Source organism: Felis catus, chromosome A3 (assembly GCF_018350175.1).
Source record: "Felis catus isolate Fca126 chromosome A3, F.catus_Fca126_mat1.0, whole genome shotgun sequence".
Classification (NCBI taxonomy): Eukaryota; Metazoa; Chordata; class Mammalia; order Carnivora; family Felidae; genus Felis; species Felis catus.
Genome location: NC_058370.1, coordinates 88,290,426 through 88,310,146, shown reverse-complemented (window position 1 = coordinate 88,310,146; position 19,721 = coordinate 88,290,426). Strand labels below are relative to the sequence as shown.

At 46.8% G+C, this 19,721-nt stretch overlaps 1 long non-coding RNA gene across 3 annotated transcripts in view; it reads right to left on the bottom strand.

The window, feature by feature from the left end:
- The window catches only part of LOC123384497, a 69,970-nt gene that overhangs the window by 40,943 nt on the left and 9,306 nt on the right, over positions 1–19,721 (bottom strand). The window contains exon 5 of one of the 3 annotated variants that reach the window (XR_006595663.1): positions 13,197–13,890. The exons of the other annotated variants lie outside the window; for them this stretch is intronic. This is a non-coding gene — a long non-coding RNA (uncharacterized LOC123384497). Of the gene's footprint in view, positions 1–13,196; positions 13,891–19,721 lie in introns of those variants that run through there. 3 annotated transcript variants of the gene reach the window in all.

Here is a 19,721-nt window from a genome sequence, read left to right as displayed (position 1 = left end):
ATGAAATATGTATTGTCCTCACAATACGAGGTATAGAAAATAGCTTACCACAATGTGCTTAAGTCATGGAGATATGCAAAAGATAGTAATGATTCTTTCCAAGAGAAGGGCAGATCAGTGGAGGACAGGGAGGGAAATAATGGGATTAAAGGGGCTAAGATATCCTAATGTAGACCCTGTGCCAGCTCCTGAGAACACAGCAGCTGAAACTGTCTCCACAGGTACAAAAGGGAGACATGTGAGGACCATTGGCCAAGGGGACATTGGCCTGCAGTCTTCCCTTCTGTGGAACTCTCCCCTTATGTTCCAACTCAAAGTCTACCCCCTTCTTAGCCCAGACCCTTCCATTACAGGAATCTCAATGACACACAGACAGAGATGAGTATCTGAGAATAGCTATGAATGGGATCCCTGCAGCATTGACTTCACAATAAGCTTCAAAGTCATAAGTGAAAGAATAGCCAAGAAGGGGAATGAGGTGGGAGTCAAGAGCTTCAGAACCACTTGGGGAGCTTATCCAAACCACACACCTAGCAGGTTGGAGACATCCCAAGAGTGGGCTGAATGTCTCCAATTCAGCTACATCCCTGCATAATTTACATTCTGCCCAGAACCACTCTGCCAGGTTTCCTCCTCAGCACCTACACTTGAAATTCTCCCCTCCAACCATTCGGCAAGCAAATAAAAGCATATTAGGAAATGACTAGAATTAATTAGCACTTATCATTTTGCTCACTATCATTATTATCTCTTGAATTCTTTATATTTTTCAAAGCTTTATCGCATTGACTATATGTCATCTGAGTTTCTTTCCATCCACCCCAGTAGATAATTAAGAAAATATCTTATCCTGATTTTACAGATAGTGAAACTTTGGATTAGAAAAAGAAGCTTGATGGAAAGTCTCCTGCTTTACAGATGAAGAAACTGAGGCTCAGAAAGAGTGGCTTGCCTAAGATCACACAGCACATTAGTGTCACAGAGAGTAGGAGGAGCATCTTGTTATGATACTCTAGTGGCTATCACCAGTTGGATTTTAAAATCTGCCAGGTCCTGTATGCTGTGTACATTCAGCTCATGGTCTTCATTAATCTTCATTACAGCCCTTCCAGGTAGGTGCCATCATTATCCCCATTTAATGTACGAGGACATCAAGGCTCAGTGTAGTGAGTGCTCTGCCCCAGGAGGAGGGCCGATCCTGGCTGGGTGGGCATGGATGTGTGCGGGGTTAGGCTTCATGGCCTGCCAGCTCCCTCCAGGCATGAGCTCAATCAGATCCGACAGCCAGATGTCTGGGCTGTGACGTCAGGGCTTAGGGCAAGGGGCTGGGGGGCAGCCAAGCTCTGGTTGGTAGCCCCCACCCAGACAGCTCCCCTTGTGCTGGGCCACATGAGAGCCAGAGTGAAAGAGTATGTCTATTCCTCCCTGCTGAAAACACCCTGCTGATGGGCCTGGGGCTGGTCTTTGTATTAAAACCAGCCCAGTATTTATGGGTTCCTGGTTGGAGTGGGCCCTTGAAGAGTGCTGGACTCAGTCCCTGCAGTTCCAGTTCCAGTGTAGACAGCAGCACCAGAAAGGGCCAGTGACTGCCCATCCCAGTAGTGCCCAGCTGAGCAGAGGACAGTGCCTCCCCTCCCCCATCAAAGCCTCCTCTGTTCAGCCACAACCATTTGGCTATTGCTCCTTCTACAGATCTGCCCCATGGTCTCTTCCCAGGGAGACATCTTGCTCCCCTCCCAAGCATCGCCCATGGCTCAGAATGTACACCCAGGCTGACCTCACCACTTCACTTCAGGAACAGTTTGGTGTGAGTGCCAGGCAAAGTCTTGGGTCACTGGCAATGAAAGTCTGCTGTTGTGTCCCTTTCCCCCAGCCCTGACACTGTCCTTCAGCAGCGGCCCTTGAAGCCTTCTCAGTATCCAGATGTGTGGTGTCCTACAGCCTGGCTGATGTCCAGCCACACTGCAGCGGCATTAATGGACCGTGTAGGCATGGAGGCTTCTGCTGGAGAAGACTGGAGGTCAGTTTACTTAACTCAATTATAAACAAAAGCAATAATTAGCCTGGGTGAGGAAGGGAAGGGGAAAGGAATAAATTAAGCCCAGGCTGAAGAAACACCTGTGGAAAGGACTCCTCAGCCCAGGGGAACAGCGGCTGCAGTAAACAAACCACGAGTGACCTTGGCTCACAGACTATTAATTTGCTGATTGTTGATGGGTTTACACAGCCTAAAATGGGAGGAAAGCCATGGTCAGGCAGCAGCCCAGTCATCCTGTGTGGGAGCATTTAGTCACTGAATTAGCAAAGATGAACCAGCCCTGGTGTAGGGCTGTAGGCCTGAGAGGGGATGCTGCCATATTGGGGGACAAGGGGGCAGCAAAGGGGGCTGTGCCCTCTACAAACTCAGAGACAGACTGGGGGTGCGGTCACATTTGCACTCCGATAGCTACAATACTAAGCAGAACCAAACTAGTATATGTATTACTTAGGACTCTTGGTTGCAACTTGAACCAGATTAGGAAAAATGATGGATATTATTTACTCAGAGAATCCAACGAATTCATGGCAAGAGCAGGAATCCTTCAAGCTCCTCCAGATGTGTGTGTGTGCATGTGCCTCTCTCTCTTTATATATATATATACATATACACGTATATACATATACATATATATACACATATATGTGTGTGTGTGTATGTGTGTGTGTGTGTGTGTGTATATATATATATATATATATATATATATATATATATATATAAATCCATGCCATCCATGCGTTTTTATGTGTTAGCTTCCTTCTCTCACTGCACAATGGCTTCAATCACACAAAGAAGATATGGCCTCTAATAGCTTCTGAGTTTTACATCATACTACTTCTTTCTCAGTTTTTAGAAAACATATCAGGGAATGACTCTGAGTGGCCTGGATTGAGTGAGGTGGTTGGTCTTAAACCAATGAGCTAGAACTAGAAAGGTAAGGAGCTACGATTGACCCAGTTTGGGGAAGTCTCAACAGTGACCACAAAGGCAGGGCTGCCAAACACCAAGGTGGTCCCCTCCTTTCAACCACGTGATGATGGGGACAGCAGAGAAAGGAGAAAACTACATATATAAGGAGGGGTGAGAGATGTTAATAGCATAGCTGGACACTGCACTCTATTGACAGTAACAATACAGAACTATAATGGCAGCATGAGCAGCAGAAATCCAGAGCAAAGAATATGTGACTGAGTTGGGCAGACCAAATAAGGTAGCCCACAAGTGAGTTTTGAAGGATGAGTATGTGTTCAACAAGTGAAGAAAGGGGGAAAGGCCCTTCAGGTTGGGAGAAGCAAGTGACAAAAGATACAGGAGCCTAAGAACATGTGGGTATGACAAGAAATGGTGTGTCTTGGGATGCCTGTGGCTCAGTCAGTGAAGCATCCAACTTCAGCTCAGGTCATGATTTCACGGCTCATGGGTTTGAGCCCCACGTCCAGCTCTGTGCTGACAGCTCAGAGCCTGGAGCCTGCTTCCAATTCTGTGTCTCCCCCTCTCCCTGCCCCTCCGCTGCTCACTTGTTTTCTCTCTCTCTCTCTCTCTCTCTCTCTCTCTCTCTCTCTCCGTCAAAAATAAATAAACATTAGGGGTGCCTGGGTGGCGCAGTCGGTTAAGCGTCCGACTTCAGCCAGGTCACGATCTCGCGGTCCGTGAGTTCGAGCCCCGCGTCGGGCTCTGGGCTGATGGCTCAGAGCCTGGAGCCTGTTTCCGATTCTGTGTCTCCCTCTCTCTCTGCCCCTTGCCCGTTCATGCTCTGTCTCTCTCTGTCCCAAAAATAAATAAACATTGAAAAAAAAATTTTTTTAAATAAATAAACATTAAAAAAAATTTTAAAGTCTGTGCTGAGAAATGGTGCGTCTGGGTGATGGAGTGAAAGGTAAACCTGAAAAACCTTATGGTCCCATCATTCAAATCCTTCACATTTTTTTGAGCTAGGGTGACACAATCATTTGTTCATTCAACAAACACTTTCTGGATGCTTGTTATTTTCCAGGCCTTGTGCCTGATGCTGGATCCAGGGAGAAGGAAAGTATATGCCCTCAGAGAGCCCCTGGGCAGGTGAGAGAGGGATACAGAAATGGATCATTACAGTTCTGCTTTGACCAGACAGAGGCTGTGTCATAGAGGCCAGGGGTTAGAGTTACATCTCAGAGCTCCCAAAAGGCATGGGAGTGGGTGAGAAGGGGCTTCCCAGTGGGGTAGACACTTAGGCCAAGTCCTGAGGGCTGAGTAGGTATCTGCCAAGTTGGGCAGATGGACAGAAAGTGATGGGTGAGAAACACAGGCCGAGAAACAGGATATGCACTTTTCAGAGCTCATGAAGCCACCTGAATGGCAAAGCATGAATAGGAAGAAGCAGAACAGGGAATGGACTGGGGTTTGCTCTATAGACACTGGGGAGCCATGGAAGGTGTATAAGCAGGGGGCGCACATTTTAGACAGTCTGGCTGCTCTGTACACCTGGGGAGGCAGATGCACAGGGGACAGCTAGCAGGCGGCTGCAAGGCCAGGAGGGAAGTACAGATACCTGGACCGAGGCAGGGAGATGGTGAGGAAGGGATGGCTCTGAGGGAGCTTGATGGATGGACTGCATGGGAACTGATGGAGAACCTGGGGTGGGAGGGGTGGTACCACACACAGAAGCTAGGGCCCCACGGGGAAAAGGGAATTTGGGAAGAAAATAATGAGTTAGGTTTGGGGGCATATTGATTTTGAGGTGTTAGTGGGACCTCCAAAAAAAATTACCCAGTTGTGGGGTGGAAGTGTGGGTATAGAACCAGAAGGTACGTCTGTGCTAAGATGCAGAGTTGCGAATGCCTTACTTCAGAAAGGTGGGGTTTGAATCTGTGGGTGCATTAAGTCCCCCATGGAGAACACATAGAGAAGAGAGCAGGCCAGAAAAGGGAACACCAACATTTAAGGGGCAAAATATTAACAAGGAGCAATCAGAGGTAGTTGTCCACCAACATCTGTTCTCTCCTTCTTACATGGCAATGGAATTTCTGCCTGGCTAGAGATCACAGTCCCCAGCTAGGTGTGGCCATATGCTACATTCTGGCCAGTGGGACACGAGCTGAAGTGACACTGCAGCTTTTGAGTCTTGCTTCTAAAGGAAAGTTGTGTGGCATTCCCCTTCCTCATCTCCCTTTTCCCACGTATGACAGGATCAGGAGCAGCCATCCAGGACCAGGACACGGAAGTGGCATATGGAAGATGGCAGAACAAAGAGAAGGAGCCAGGCCTTCACACCATCAAACCAACCAGCCATGCACTCAGCCTTCCTGAGAGAGAAATGAATTTCCCTCTTGCTTAAGCCACTGTATTTTGGGATCATTTGGCCCAGAGGGTAGCAGAAAGGCCAAGGAGGAGGATGGTCAGTGTAACTGGCTACCAGAGAGGTCAGAGGAACAAGGTCAGAGAAGGTCACTGATGACTGCAGAGAGCACAGACTCAGCGGGCTGGGGGCAGGCTGTGTCTGAGGGGGGCAGGCTGAGCTGAGAATGGAAGTTGAATAGAGAAGCAAGTGTAGACAGCTTCAAGAAGACAGGCTGAGGGTGGGAGCAGAGAGACAGGCTGTGGGCCAGATTACCAGCAGTGTGTAGACAGTGATAACAGGCGTGCAGTGCTAGTAGATATGGGGGAGTGACCAAAAGGATATAGGGAAGCCCTATAGTCGTGGGAATACTCTTGAGTCCCAGGCTATAGCATGGTGGCCAGAATGGATATTGGAGGTGTAGTTACTGGACAGGGCCATCTCAGTCCACAGGCCCATAAAACACCCCATGATCATGAAGGAGACCAGGAGAATGGAAAGAATTGCAAAGGCAACATGGGGTGAGGCGGGAGGATCAATGACTTGGACTAGATAGGAGGCAGGTTTGGACAGGGATTGGAGTACAGTGTTTCATGACAGGTTTGGGAAGGAGAAGCAAAGTTTCCACAAAGTCTATCATCAGCGTGCATGGACAGATCCAGGGGCAGCCCACAACTGCTTCTCTCAGGTAGCTTTCATGGAGCCATAATTGTCTGCTGTTGGGGACACTGACTCTGTCCAAGCTGATGTCTGCTGGGCAAGAAGAACCAAGGACTAGGGGGCAGACTGGGGACCTGATGAGGGAAGGAGGAAGGCAGAAAGGAAAGCTAGGTCAAGAGAAAGAAGGAGGATCCCATCTCTTGATCCTGGGCTTTCCATCTCTGGAACAGGAAGAGTGGGGACTGGAAAGGTCTGGGTCAGGAGGAGCCGAGTAGACGACTGGGGACAAGCTGGGCCTGAGGCTCCCCTGGAGAGTAGCGGGGAGACAGAGGGTCGAGGGTTCTGGTTCTCATGTCGCCAGGGCTGAGGGGAGCACGGCTGGAATGCACTACAAGCCAGCGTCCATCCCCCGGGGCAGCCAGTGGGGAATCTCCAGCCCTGAAGTCATCGCCACCCGAGGAGCCTGGACCCCGCCATGGAAAAAGGGTCCCGCAGGGGCGCCTGGCGCCGGCCAGTAAGGATGAGCTCATAGCTGTTTGCCGCCTCTTCCCCTCTTTTCCAGGCATCTCAGATTTCTAGATGTCAGGAGCATCTGACAGACAGGAGCAGAGGACAAGAAGGGGGATGGGATACAGACCCAAGGTGGGATGTAGGGTGCCAGTGGTATTCCCCTCCACCCCAACACTGCTCCTTCTTCCCTTGCTTCATCCTAGGCCATATCGAGGGGTGTTACCTCCCTACTCACTTCCCATTTTAAGGCACCAAGGAAGCCCCGAAAACAAGGCTCCTAAGAAAATGGATCTGTGTCACCTGGAGAGGTGGCACTGCTATCCTCTCCCATCAGCCCACACTACTTATCATATACTTGCTTTGGAAATGAGGGTCTTGAACCCAAAGGGAATAGCAGACAGAGTAGAGGAAGCATTCAGGTTGGCAGGAGCATGGTGAGGCTGGGGACATCTGGTAGGAGGCAAGGAGCTGCCACACAGCAGTCAGAGCACTGTGCTCAGAGTCTGAGCATAGGGCCAGCCCCAGCTCCCGCCCTACCACTTCTAGCTGTGTGACCCTGGGGAAGCCACTTTCTGTGTCCTTCAGTTTCCCCTATGTAAAATGGAAATGCCACCTGACCTCAGAGTGTTTTGAGGATCAACGGAAAGCACAGAACTGGACTTTGAAAGCTTACAGCTCTTTGCACTCAAGGGGAGCACATTACTGATGCAAATAAAGTGTACTTTACTTTATGACTGCTACATTATACAACCGCAGGGGCCACCATTCACATTGCAGCCTTTAAGAATGGAGCACTTCCATGATGTGAATGCTGCTCTTGGGAGTGGTGCAGACCTGCAGACCTAACCCTATAGCTGGGCAACTGGCTTCCCAGAAGTTTCCCTGCACAGAGAGTGGGGCTACCTTAGTCATCTGACCATTGGGTGGCTCTCTGGGAGCCAGGTCCCTGCAGAACAGTACCGCATAGGAGATTCTAATCTAAATGAGAACATGCTGCTTCCCAGGGGGAAGCCAGCCATTGCGTCTCACAAAGTCAGGAGAAGATCAGACAGACTGCAGTAAATGAGACAGTCAATGAGACTGCAGATGAGACAGTGACACCCAGGCCAGGTCTGGCACCGGGGAGACTGGATCAGACATCGCTGGAGGACTACCCAGAACCCCTGTGAGGTAATCAACTATAAAGACTGGATTTCCTGTCTATACAGGGGACATCAGACTGTCAGGGTTATTACCATTGTCAATCACAGCAATGGCCTTGGAGGTTGAACACTCAAGCGTGACCCCTCTTTAGGTTATTGTCTCCACTGTGGGAGCCTGAGGGATAGGGGGATGTGCACTCAGGGGCAGCCAATCCCATAGCTGCACAGCTCTCCCTAGCATCTAGAACTAGAGGCCTCTTGGTGGTAAGTGTCATTTCATTTGCAGGGAGAATTTTCTAAGGGAAGAGAGGGAAGGAAATGAGCAATGAGCTACCAGTTATTGAGTCCTTGATCTGTGCTAGGCACTTTACCTATGTGCTCAGCACATAGTAGGTGATCACTAAATAAGGTGCTGAATGAATGCATGAATGGGTGAATAGTAGGGGGAAAAAAACCAAAGTCAACTAACACCCTAACTAACTGCAGTGATTCTTCCCCCTACAGGAGCGATATAATGTATTTCTTTCCTTCCTTCCTTCCTTCCTTCCTTCCTTCCTTCCTTCCTTCCTCCCTCCCTCCCTCCCTCCCTCCCTTCCTTCTTTTCTTCCTTCCTTTCCTTCTTTTGTTCTCTTTCTTTTTTTCATTTGAGAGAGAGAGAGAGAGAGCAAGTTGGGGGGAGGGACAGAGGGAGAAAGAGAATCTTGAGCAGGCTCCATGCTTAGCGCAGACCCTGGTGCAGGGCTCCAACCCACAACCCTGGGATCATGACCTGAGCCAAAATTAAGAGTCAGACACTCAACCGACTGAGCCGCCCAAGGGCCCCTAATGCCTCTTCTAAGTAAACACCTTTGTGTGAAGCAAAGTGCCTTGAAGAACCATATGGTTTGCAAAGCCGGCCTCAAGGAAAAGCGATGGGAGGCTAAGGGAAATCATTTTCTCATCATAGGAAAACGAGAATTTGACAGTTTCCAGAGAGAGCACAGGGTACAGGAAAGGGTGCAGGGAATGGGGAGAGGGGTGGAGCTTGGCAGTACGGTAGCCAGGCTGGGCCTTCAGAGAAATATGGCCAAGAAGAATGAGCAGCAGAGGTGAGGGTGGACTTTTCAGAACAGCAAGGCCCAGAGATCACTCTTTAAGCTCCCACCTAGACTGCACTTACAGGGATCCAACTTCTAAGACATTCCCCCCAGAGTGTAAATAAAAGCTGCCACATATGTGTCCCTGGTACTTAGGAATATGAAGAAATTTGTGGGGGTGAGGTGTCCATCAAACAAAACTGAGGACCATCAAGGTGCTGAGAAAGGTATGGAGACGGGGACTGACACAAGAATAAGCCTTTGCTTATATGCTCTTGTTCACAGTTCTGTGTGAGTTCGGTGGTCAATACTTCTAGCCTTCAGAATTCTGGAAATGAAACAGGCTACCTCATCCATGGAGAATGCTCCACCCCTAAACAGAGTTCTTAGAAATGAGTCTCAAGCCCTAGATTGGGGATTAAACCATACCAGACCCCTTCCAATCTTGACAGTCCATGATTATGTTAAAATGGTCAAAGAAATCCTTCCATTCATTGAGCCAACATCTGCCACCCTATCTCATACTGGAAAGATTTGGCCTTCACTCACTTTCAAGTCCTTTAAAGATCTGAAAAGAGCTGTTATGAAGAGAATATTTGCTGCCCTCCAAAACTTCATCTCTCCTGATTTGGGCAAACATCTGGACTATACCTCCCAGCCTCCCTTGCAGTTATGTGCAACCACATAAGTAGTTATGTCCAATGACACTTTATAGCAGAAGCAATGTGCACCATTTCCTGGCCTGACCCATAAACTTCTCCTATGCCCCCACTCCTTGTTCTTCCCCATCCTGCTGACCAGGATGTTTACACCCAGAGAATTGGAAGCCATGTGTTGCAGATGGCAGAGTTATCACCAGTGGGTTTCCTGGTGCAAAGAGAATTAATGTACAAGAGAGTGATACCCATGAAGCATTCCCCAAGCTTATTTGGCTATGTAGCATTTTATCTGTGGTTTATGTTGCAAAATACCTCAGCATGGCTTTCAAATCCCTCCATGCCATGGCTCTAGCTGACCTTTCCATCCTTATATTCTGCTGCTTCTGTCTATCAATCTTGTGCTCCAAACAAACTTTCCTAGAATCTGTTGGATTTCTGGGAAGCCAGAAATACCCAGGGATATGAGGAACAATGGCAAGCAGGTTTATGAACTTTGCCATAACTTGTCCTGCCTCTAGCTCCGGTATCTCCTGCCTCTAAATTGTTTTCTCCTTTCCATGAGCTCCTCCACACTGACCAAGTCTTTCTTTCATGACCATAGCAGCCTTCCATGGTACCTACATCGTCCCTACTCTTCCTGTACCCTATGAGCAAACGGTGCCTGTCACAGTCATTGAAGAGTATACAAATATTCCAGTTCTTCTGTTTCTAGGCACCTGAGAAGATTGCACTTCCTTGCCTCTTTGGAAAGTAGTCTTGTTTCAGCCAATAAAATGTAGGCAGAGACAATATGTGTCACTTCTGAGCAATGTACCTAGAATGTGAGTACAAAAGTCTGTTGTTGAAAGCTACAGAAATTTTGGAGTCCATAACCTAGCCCAAGCTGACCAGTACAGAAACAATGCATGATTCACCACATTCTCTCCTAACTGCCACAGTGGCGCTAAAAGCACACAGAATTGGACCCTCCATCAGCACAGCCCATGGGTTACTATGAGAGCAGAACCACCTTTTAACATATAGTATGAGAATTAAACTTTCACTATATAAACTTCCAAAGATGTGGGGGCTATTTGTTACCACAGCATAACCCAGCCTATTCAAACACTTGTCTTTAGATGCTCTACATATGTATCTGTCTTATGATTTTGATGGATATTCTCATATTTATAATATTCTGTTTGTCATTGCTAAATCCAGTATCATTGCTCCCATTGTCAATACCACCATCTTACTATCATGAAATCCACCATCTTGGCCATAGTCACTCCAGCATCCCCACCACTGTCAAATCCATCATCGCCGCCAACATTCCCACCATTATCACCACTATCACTTCCACCTTCATTGCTCTAATTACCAATGCCATCCACATTACTATCACTTCCGCTTGTTTGACTCCCATTACTGCCATCAACCCCACTAATACCATGTTTCTCATCATGCCACTGTCACCACCATATCACCTCTACTATCGTGGCTAATACCCCCTTCTCTAACATCTCCATCTTCACAGCCGCTATCACCTCTATCATCATGAATAGTCGCCTTCATCATCCCGCTAGAATTATTTGCACCATCACTTCCAATACCATCGTCAACATCACTTCCACTATCGCTAGCCCCATCACTGTATCTATCACTTCTCTAGTCACTCCCTCTGTTGTGCTCATTATAAATCCCCATTGTCATGCCTTTTCCTCATCTCTATCAGCGCCATCATCACACTGTCACCTCCAGCTTCACTGCTATCATCACTGTTGGATTCTAGAAGATACTCACAGCTCTCCCTCCCTCATTGCTCTATATTCAAGGAGGAGCACTGCAATAGTTACTCAGGTCTAAGAATATCTTATAGTGCACTGTGTTAGTTAAGGAGATAGAGTGCCAGACTGAACATCTAGCCCACATGGGTGCAGTATGAGGGCTAGGGCTTGCTCCCCCAGGGAGAAGGCCCAATCATCTCTCCTTATTTTTGGCTTGAACTTTTTCTCCCCATTCCTCTCTCATTCTTCCATGTGGCAGCCACATGGTCCTGGAAAGGCTTGAGAAATCAGAGTAAATGCAAGATGTTTCTGTGTTTCTTGCTCTCCCTTTTGTGGCTTTCTGGTGAATGTGGACACATCCAAGACTTGGGTTTGGACCTAGAGGCAGTAGATGGAACAGGTCTTTCAGCTGATTTTGGTTCTGAGCCATTTGGACTGACTTATTTGGTCAAGAAGTTCTCCACATAATCTAGCATGGCTCACTAGAGTTCTCATTTTTATATTCTATTTAAATCTTTATTTTTTTAATCAAAGTAATACATGTACATATTTTTGAAAGTAAAATGTTCTACAAGGTTTATAATGAAAACCATAAGACTTCTCCAATCCTGCTCACTTTTGAGTCCTCCTTTCCTGAGGCAAGCACTTTGAATTGTTTTAACTCTTTCCTCTAGGATTTATTTCCATATTTCTATATGACATGGTAATACTGATATTTCTTATATTTTTCAGTATTAGGTTTTATCTATTGACCATCTACTTATGGAAGATGAATATTCAGCTTTCTTACACCATCTCTCTTTCTCTCTCTAACACACACACACACACACACACACACACACACACACAATATTGCTATTTGTTGCAGTATTATTCAGGATTTGCATTACTATCACTATATAACTATCACAATTAAACTACTTTTCCTTTCTTATACAGCTGTTTGTTTTCTCTTGGAAATAATAATTATCTTGATTTGCCATGTGCTTAATTTTCCATGTATCATTTGCTAATTTATCTCCAAGGTTTCCAATGGAACTGAAATTTTCCTTGGAATGTACACTACTGTCAGTTTCATTTTCTTCTTGGAGACCTCCCTCCTGGAGTCCTACATCCTCATGGCTAACATGGACTGACCATTCTCTACATATTTTATATGACTGTCATCCTGACACTTTCCTTCATCATCACTTTCAAACTTTCCTTTGTCTCTATCCTGATCATGGGATCTTTTGTCTCCTTCTTCTCCCTTGGTTTAGTGCCCAATTAAGGTGGATAACATTCCCCAAGATCCTCCTGGAAAATTCTGTGTAGGAGGTAAATTTGTAAGACCATTCGTGTCCTAAGGTATCTTTGTTTTTATTGCTGTACTCAATTACTAGTTTGCCTGGATATAGAGCTCTGTGGAAATCACTTCCCTCAGGATTTAGATACATTGTTCATTTTCTTCTACCTTACATGGTAGTTGTAGAGATCTGTGATACAATTCGAATTCACGATAATTTGTAAATAAACTTCTTTCCCCTCTCTGAAAACTTTTAAAGTTTTGGGTGACTTTGGGGTGAGTTGTTTTTGTTTTTAAATTCAGTTTGCCATATACTCATAGAAAAAAATTGATCTGTAAATTTATGTTCTGTAGTTCTAGGTAATTTTCCTCCTTTTTAAATTTTCTCTCTAGGACCAAATTTTTAGATGCTGCTCTTAGACTGACCATCTAACTTTTTCTGTCAATTTCCATTTCTTTGGTCTACTTTTGGGGACTTTGTCCTGACTTTATATTATATTCCAACTCTTCTTTTGATTTTTTTTTTTTATTTTTAAAAATTTTTTTTTCAACGTTTATTTATTTTTTGGGGACAGAGAGAGACAGAGCATGAACAGGGGAGGGGCAGAGAGAGAGGGAGACACAGAATCGGAAACAGGCTCCAGGCTCCGAGCCATCAGCCCAGAGCCCGACGCGGGGCTCGAACTCACGGACCGCGAGATCGTGACCTGGTTGAAGTCAGACGCTTAACCAACTGTGCCACCCAGGCGCCCCTCTTTTGATTTTTTAATGGAATAAGGATGTTATATTTGTATGTCCAAGGACTTCCTTTCTTCTGCTCCTTTTTGAAAAAATCACCTCTAGTTCTCATTAAAAGAAGGCATAACCTTCTTTTATCGTTTTAAAAATGTTAATCATAGTTTCTGTGCTTTTCTTCTTCACTGTTTTTTTGTATATTCCCTTTTCCTCTTCGTTGGTTTGGATGTCTGCCTTTCATGTTGAAGGCCCTCCTCAAATATCAAGTAATTCTTAGCTGTCCATTCATATTGATATGTGAAGCACTGCAGTTCTGATTGGAAGTGGTGGAAGGGGAAGAGAGAAAGTTGTTGACATGTGGGCCTTACCAAAGGGTAATTGAATGGGACTTGCAGATTCACAGGGAGACCAAATATCAAAACCGGTAGGTCTTTTCTCTTGGGAAAATCAGTTACCCTGGGAAACTTTCCTCCAATATCTTGCCTGTGTGGTGTTAACCTGGCTTACACTTTTCTGAGGACTGATGAGGAAGAGAGCTGAGAGCCTCATCTTTCAGGGAACAGGTTTATCTTTAATCCGTAATTTTAGAATGGCTCCTCTCTCCTCCCGTGGCTGTGCCTGGTGCTCCTACATCCAGAACTTTTCAGGTTCAACATCTCAGAGCATAAATCTTCTGTCTTCTACCAGCATGGAAGGGGATGATTACCTGGATGCATAGGGTAGAGGAATAAATCTGGAATGGGGAGGTTCTTACTGCTTTTTTTTTTTTTAACTTGTAACCAATCCTCCCATTTTCCACCCTCATTCTGAACCTCTGCCTTTGGAAGTAACTGATGCCTCCAATTCCCAGACTTTTCTGGGAATCTGTGGCTAAAAATGTTTTGCTACCTATTGGTTCTTGCCATCTACCCCCACAACCCTGTGGGCTTGAGTTTCAGTTTTCTGTGGTCTGCTAAGTCAGGTACCACACATCCATATACTTTCTGATTCCCAAATTCTTGATTTCTCTTGTCTGCTGCTATTCCCTCTCCCATTCTCTCTTTCCCTGTGGGTTTATGCCTTTCTTTTTTAAAAAAGCCCATTAATGCCATGTTAGTGGGGCTTCTGGAAATAGCCAAGATAAACATGTGTATTCAATCAGCAATGATTAAGAAGTCTAATGTTTTCTATTGCAGTTTAGGGCCAGTGTAACAGTTAATCATAAAGTATTCTTCCACCTTGCTTTGCCTGCCCCCTCTGTGCCTTTCTCCTTGAGTGGATAACTGTTGAAGGTAATCCTGATCACAGAGCACCATATCTCACCATGACTCCAAATCAAATGAAACAATCATCCCAAACCACACAAACATCATCACCTCTAACATAGGCTTTATAGCCACCATCACCATCACTGTTAGCCTCATCCCTGGCATTTTCCTCACATTTACTTCATTGTAGCCTATACTACCGTCTCCATCACTACACTCATAATCACCTTAACAACATTCTCCATTACCTACTCCATAGCATCCATCACCACTGTAATTTCTGACACCATCTCCACTCCCTCCGCCATCATCTCATCATGACTACCATCAACTCCACTGTCACCGCTGCCATAATTTTCCCCAAAACTTCTACCATCTTCTCCAACATTATCACCTGTAGAATATTTTTAACTATATATTGAATATATTCTTCCAGATGAATTGTAATAGTGATTTTCAGTAATGTGGGGGAAGGAGTGATTTCTACCTTAGAACGCACAGCATCCTTCTTTTGACAAAGAGAGGGGTAGAAAAGAACCTAGTGGTTTCTCCAGCTTAAACCACCTACATGGGAAGAGGGAGGGGGAGAGGGAACATTCATTGAGCCCTTTCTAGGTAATAGGCATCCTACTAGGCACATTAGTTAGCGTATTTTCTCCAGTAAGAATCATTGCTCCAGTTTTACAAGGAGGAAACTGAGATTCCCAGATGCTAAATAACATACTCAAGGCCACACAATTAATAAGTGGTGGAGCCAAGATTCCAACCCTGTGTGACTTCAAAGTCCATATTCTTTCCATTACACTATGCTGGCAAGAAATCTCAGGAGCTTGGTTTAAGCACAATGGGTTATGACTCTGAGCAAAGAGAGCCATAGTCATGGTCCCTGATCCCAGGGAGACCTGATCTGATGAAGCAGAAAGAAGTCTCTCTCTCAAAAAGACTATTATCTGATGAAGAAGTTTCAATCCCAGCCTCACAAAGTCTATGCCCTGTCTGAAGGCCTCACTCAAGCAGTTCTTCACAGTGCCCAAGGCTGCCACCTCTCCCTGACCTTGAGTTCCCAGAGGGAGAGGGAGGGAGTGTGGACATCCAGTCCTGGGAATGCCTGGGGTTGAGAGAGCTGAGTTATTTTGGGATTGTTTACATTTGGAATCTTCCTGATCTTTGGTCCCAGAAAAACACCCACATGTTGGAAACTCTTCGGAGTTATTCACTGTTGGGGTTTTTCTTCATCTCCTTCAGCTTTTTCTTCTTCTTGGATGGAAAAAAAATCTGCTAGTGATTAGTCACAACCTGTGAGGCTCAGCTTTTGACAGCCCCACTGAGAAGAGAGAGACAAAGAGGCTCAGAGAGAGGCCCATGGGCAGATGCTGCTGGGAAGGAAATGTGGTTCACAGCATTGACCTCCCGGGATGAGGGATGGTCCATTTGCCTCTCTCTGCCAAGGGACAATCACTCCCCAGACCATGATTGTTCCATTCCAAGCCTTCATCCCAATTTCACTGGGGAGCACAGGCCAGAGCATGCATTAGAAAGAGGCCCAGGGGGTCAGGACCTGGGCAAGAAGGCTGAAAGAGAGGAAGGAGAAGCAGGTGCCAGGCACAAAGGATGCCCGCCTCTTAGGCTCCCTCTGGCCACATTCTCCAACACAACCCAGAATGCCCCATTTCAGATGGAAGTATAAACTGACAATTCCATACCTCCTTGGACAGCCATTTGATCTCTGACAGGTTTTAATACATCTTAGGGCTCCTGGAAATCCCAGGGTGTGAGAGGGCCTTCTGCTTTTTTGCAAGAAGGTCGGGTGGGGCTGAGCACTGTCCACAGAGGCCAGGACAAAGGGAGATTGTTTGAGCTGAAGAATTAAGGCCTGGAAGTCAGATCTGGATCCAATTTTAAAATCTAAGGATTGTGAAACATGATGGGGAGGGGGTAATAAAGGGAATTTGGGAAATCTCCCTTGGTGTAGGTCTTTTTAAAGAGGTTTCAAGGCAACAAAGGGAAAATCAATTAATACAATAAGCAATAATACGGCAAGATGGCTTAATGTCAGGGGAATGGCGGAGCCAACCCTAAGGTGTACGGGACCCCAGGAAATTTGTTTTTTGCCAGGCTTCTGTCTACGTAAACAATTTGAGTCATTCAAAGTCAGCATGTCAGCACCATTCTGAAAGCCCAGTCTCGTGTGATCCCACATAAAAAATACTTCACCAGCCAGGGGAGCAATCCACTTGCCAGACTGCCTGCCTGGAATTGAGTGTGGCTGTGAGGCCTCAGGATGGCTACATAGGTATGAGTCTTATTGCCTCTTGGAGCATCTGGCCGACCTCACACATGGGATAAAAGGTTGGAGGGTACTTGAAAGAGGATAAAGAGGGAAGGGGGCTCACATACATCTCAGTCCAAGCTCAAAGTGACCCACTCAGAGGGCACTGCCAGCCTTGGTCTGTTCTAAACACAGAAGGGGACCTCAAATACCTCAAGAAAAGGACTGCAAGGCATAGGGCCCTTCATGCCCAAGCCTTAGGACGGTATAGGGACTGAAGGCAGTAACCTCTCAGCAGGGCACCTCCTAACTCTACAGAAAGGAGTGCTAAGGGGCAGGCAGCAACACCTGGTTTTTATTCTTAGCTTTGACTTTTACTGGCTGTGTGACCTTTACTGGCTCTGTTCCTCTCTGTGCCTCTGGTTCCTCATTCAGTGTCATAATGCCTACCTCAAAGAGCACCGGGCTGCTCTGGTCCTGCCTCTGCCTGGGTGGACTTGCCCACGGGCAGTATGGTCCAGGTCTAGAATCTTGCCCCTTGCCTTCCAGAGTCTCCAGGCTGGGGGTGTGCTAGCCAATACCACTTCTCCTTGCCTCCAATGCTGGTCCTGGGGTCAGAGTTCTGCTTCTCTGGAGGGGTCTCTAAGGCCAGTCCCTGTGGGGGAGGGCAGAGGGCCAATCCAAAACAGGCAATTGAGGCCAGCAGGGTTCAAGAGGCAAGCCTGACAGCAGGGGGAGGAAGGTCCACTCTGGGTCACCTAAGTGAGATTCTAGAGGATGTCATACCTTTAGAAATGCTGCCTTCTTGGACTGAAGGGGACAAAGAGGATGAAATAAGAGAAGGAGGTATGACAATGAAACCAAAGACTGAAGAGACAAAGCCGTGAGCCAAGGAAAAGGACAGCATTCATCTTGGAAGAGGGAAGGAAACTGATTCTTGCCTGTGGGGGCAATTGGGCAAGAGGTTGAGGAAGTTGCTGGGCTGGGAGTCATCCTGACCTTGTCACAGAAAAAGGAGGTGGCAGCTAAGCCCTCAAAGAAAACTATTCAAGCCTCCCTCTTGATTCAGCCCTAGATGTGACTGAATCTTGGTGGCTTCCCAGTACAAGTCTACGTTCTCATCCACGAAGCAGCCAGAATCTGGGGGCCAGGTGGGGAGTGAGGGCCAGGACTTGAATAAGCCAAGCATGCCCCCCCAACTCCCTTTTTATCTCCTGATTACCTACCGCCCCCCCCCCAATACTGCATGTAGGGGCCTCCTGGAAAATTCTTTCTGATGTCATCTCTGCTCTTGCCTGTGGAACTGGACTTAGATGCCCTAGGGTTCTCAGCACGGTCAAGCCAAGCTAGAACAGTCCCCAGAAGTAAAGGCAAAGGAAGCCCTTAGCAACGACCCAGCAAGGGCTCCATAGGAACCTGTCGTGAAGACACTCCATGCGGTTGCCATCCCCAGAACTCTATCCTGGCAGGTGGCTAGCCTGGCCATCCGCCCCCTCTCTTCACATTGCAGGGCTCTCTAAATCAGCCTGGGAGGCAGCCCCCTGGCCAACCTCCACCTCCATTTGGAAATACCTTATTCCTCTACCTACGGCTACTTAAAAAAAAAAATGTACTCTGCCAAAGAATTTTGTTTTCTCACTTGGAAATTTAAATGAAAGTCTTACCAAGATATAAAAAATCAATTCCATTTATAGTGGACATTCAATAACTCCAGAATGAGAGCTGAAGCTGCAGGTGCAATGTCAGACCTGCCAATGCAGCCCCAACCTAGTAACAAAATATGGGACAGGGACCGGCCCCACCCTAAGAGGAGAAAGAGTTAAGTGCCTTCTGGGTCCAGAAACCTAGAATTGAGGGAGAAGGGGTCTCCGGGGCCTTAGTGGGGAGAAGTGGGGGAAAGTACTAAGAAAGCAGAGCAGATGGGGATGCCTGGATGGCTCAGTCAGTTGAGCGTCTGACTCTGGCTCAGGTTCATGATCTCACAGTTCATGAGTTCGAGCCCCCTGTCAGGCTCTCACTGCTGTCAGCCTGTCAGCACAGAGCCTGCTTCTGATCCTCTGTCCCCCAACTCTCTCTGCCCCTCCCCCACTGCCACGCTCCCTCTCAAAAAATAAATAAAACGTTTTTAAAAATTAAAAAAAGAAAGAAAGAAAGAAAACAAGCAAGCAAGCAGGGCAGACGAAAGAACTGCACCTGAGGGGAAGATTGAGGCCCAATGCATGGGGACCACAGTCCAGGAGGCTGGCCCCACTCAGGCCAACCAATGCCCTTCTGCTCTAGATATCATTACCATTTACCATAACAATATCCCTTTAGATCTTTCTCATTACTAACATCTCCGGGGAGGGATGTTGTGCATTATTTCTGTCATTTTACAGATGGAAAAGCTGAGGTAAAGCGACGACATTTGTATTCTTTCCTTGCTGACACCCTTCTTCATAGGCAGGAGCCCGATGAGGAACCCAGGGAGCAGCATGGAGCCACTGGTCCTGGCCCTGCATTTTGATAGAGCTCTGTTCCTGTCTCTCATCTCCCTGTGTGGGGTGAAGAGGAGACAAAGCTGCCCCAACCAGGTCATAGACGATAGCTCTCAACAGGACAGGAGGGGGCACTGGTCACCAGGAAGTAGCCTAACCTTCTTGATCAGGTGCCCTCACCCACACTCACCAGTCTAACTGCCTGGACCAGGGCCTCTGGCTGGGACGGGTTGTGCAAGAGAACTGGCCTCTCGAGAACCAACCCTCACTCTGTCAGAGAAAGATTTAGCCTCATCTCAAATACCTGTGCTCAAATGTGCCAACTCCATTCTGCTTAGGCCACTCTGTGATGGAACTGAGACTGGGCCCAGCCTCCACCATCAGACTGGGAGCTCCCTAAAGACAAATTCTGGATCTTTCTCCCCTCCACTTTTACATGTTTAGTCCCAAGACTATTTCTTGCTTATTCTTTGCTTGTTAATACCCTATCACCCCTGCAAAAAAATGCATTTGATGGTTGATACTTTCCCCTCCCAGATACCCA